Raw genomic sequence first — 3,125 nt, 5'->3', positions numbered from 1 at the left:
CGAAATTAAATGATATAATATTATAGAAAAGGCAAAACTTTTCAGCGGCTAAAATATAATTTGAGATATTAAAAAAATACTTTGCATCCATAGATACTGCAAAAATAATTTATGAAATAATTTTTTCATTACTTTTATCAGATTATTTTTAGATTACACATGTATTCTTTGCATATAATGAAATATATGGAGATAAGGAGCATTATTCGAGATCAACAGTCCAAAAACAATACAAAATAGGAACAGAGCAAACAAGGACCTAAAAATCATAAGATGTGGGATCAGGTGCCATAGAGGAGTGAGCATCTTCTGCCGACTGTCCCCACCCGCCATGTGCTCCTTGTCATTGTTCGGGGAAAGAAAAAGGAAAAAGTTTGTCAATTCAGTGTATAAATAATAGACTAACAATTAGTATGAAAAACGCAAGTCAGCATTTGACGACTCACATGTAAAATGTATTTGTTGACATGGTCATCGTATCGACAATAGAGAGTACGAAATGAAGACTTTGAATGAGATTGTTAATAACTAACCTCATTTTAGAAATTGTTCATATGTAGAGCATGCTCTTGAATATCGAAGCAACTGAGAAATATAAACGCCGTATGTTTGTGGTGAAAGTATATTGCAGATAAGTAAGGAAATTTGACGATTGTAGAATTCAAGTCATCACGTTTATCATAGAAAATGGTTGTTAGATTACCATAAAAGTCTTTTTCAAGTTGAATATCCAAATTTGAAACAGATGAGTCAGACTCTGTTCTATCTTTTATCTCAAACTTATCAGGATATATTGTTTCGACAAAAGAATGGAAATCATCATTGTAAATGACATTACGTTGTCAATATATCTAAAAGTCGAGTTTTCTTCTTTTCGCGCATACGATTTTGCATAAATTTAGCTTCATATGAATTCAAAAATAGGTCTGCTAATACAAAAGGTATTTCAAATTAAACGCAGTTTATTTTTAGCGATATATGATTTTGGCGATCTCAGAACCCTCGCTAATAATGCCGAAATTAAATCCTCGCTAAAATGCTGCTTATACGTTTTCTAAATATCGAAATGAAAGCCAAACCATGTATTTTTATTTTGGCGTATAAGATTTTGGGACAATTTCTGCTGCATATGAATACAAAAATAGGTCTGTTAATAAAGGGGCGCAATTGGTACCCATAGGAATACAATAGATTATTTGAAGACCTGGTCTCCAAACACAACATAGATATTTTCAATCAGAAACGCAAGCTTTTTTATATAAAACCACATAGATATTGTCCAGCATAACCTCGAGCATCTTTATGATGTCAACTTCAGAGTACTTGTGTGTACGATCAGACTGTTTATTAACAAAAAAAATTTTGCAAATGACTTTCATTTTTATTTAAAAATGATATCAAAAACCTGGATTTTAATTTATTTTGGGACATGGTTGTCTATAAAGTTGAAAAGTTGTAAGTTGTTGAGCTGTTGATTTTGGTAAAATCTTGTGATTTCAAATTTTCCAAAAGTTCCTTGGATGTTTTAAGTATACACATTTAACTTACATCCCTTTTTGAAATAGTGTTTCAGAGTACTCTTGAAGTTTTTCCTTCACTTCTATTTATATCATAGTGAGGAATAAAGATAGAGGCTTGGTTAAGCATTCACTGGAACCCGGTATCTTTGTTTGTAAGGACTTTTATGAGTTTCGGAATCCAATATATATATGGTAGTTCAACTTCAATTTAGTTCTTTGGGATCTTAAAGATATTCATCACTGACAAATGATTCTAAAAATTTCTTCTTTAGAAAGGAATATATGAGTATAAGTCGGATTTTCGTTTGTAGAAGTTCTTTTAAGATACAATGTATATTATAAACCTAATAAACGAAGACAATGTTGTTACCTGCTTTGTCAGAAGGGACCAGTACAAACTGATCATGTAATCTTTTATTTTTTTTTTTCAATTCTGGATTGTTGAGTACAGAAGGAAAGATGGTTTTCATATTGTTCCTTAATCTTTTAATACAATTATAATATATATCTGAATCCATTCTCATAAACTCTCAACGTCTCCCTTTTCATATTTACATCCAGTGTAATTTTCTTTATGAAATCTATTAGAAATCCACGACATTTAAATCTCTATATAACACACGCGAAACCTTGTCACCGCGCGTTAGAATACACATGCAGTAAGAACTGTAAGCATTTTCAATACTCTAAGAACACCAAAATGTACAATGTTTTGATTCAATTTAATAAAATCTGTAATCCTGTTAAATTAATGTAAAAATACAAAAAATGTGCATTTGAAATTAATAAGCCACTTCTTTTCCTAGCAATGTTCTTTGCGTTATTTAACTTTGCAACGTCACAAACGGCTATTACGTCTATTAAGCACGTCAGTTTTAAAGAACGCTAAATTCACATTAAAGATTTACAAAATAAACAATTATGAAGAATGAAAATTAGAGAATGTAATGTAAATATGAATATTGAATTCGTATTTTGGATGTCTTTGGTCCTTTAACACACCTGGCCATGCAAACAAATTATCATACCGCACTGTAAAGCGCTGTACTCAATATGTTGGCAGGTGTGTTATAATACCGAAGACATCCAAAAAATATGAATTCAATGCTTAAATATCTAGGTCATCGCCTGGCGTAGTCTTCTGAAGAATCCGTAATATTTATGAAATTCTAAAGCCAGCTGAACGATCGGGTTCCCTATATTAAGGAACTTTTTATGATATTGATCTAAGGTCCTCATTATTAACTATATTAACATCACCTATAATAACGTGTCCAGCAGGAAGAAGGATAGGTAGATAACGAACAGTATTCAATATCTAAGTCTATTAAACAATACAAAATAGGAGCAGAGCAAACACAGACCTCCGAAACATCAGAGGTTGGATCACGTGCCATGCAGGAGTGATCATCCCATGCTGACCGGTCATATCGCCGTGTGCTCCTTATCATGATCGGGAAATAACGGAAAAATCTGTCGTCAATTCAGTATATAAATAATGGATTAACAATTAGTATGAAAAACGTTAGTCAGCATTTGACTCAATTATAAATTGTATTTGCTGACAAGGTCATTGTATCGACCAGAGAACGTACAAAATGATGA

The sequence above is a fragment of the Saccostrea cucullata genome, unplaced genomic scaffold (genome assembly GCF_032062105.1).
Source record: "Saccostrea cucullata isolate Sc308-1 unplaced genomic scaffold, CSIRO_AGI_Scuc_v1 ctg220, whole genome shotgun sequence".
NCBI lineage: Eukaryota > Metazoa > Mollusca > Bivalvia > Ostreida > Ostreidae > Saccostrea > Saccostrea cuccullata.
Note: the sequence above shows the minus strand (reverse complement) of the source record.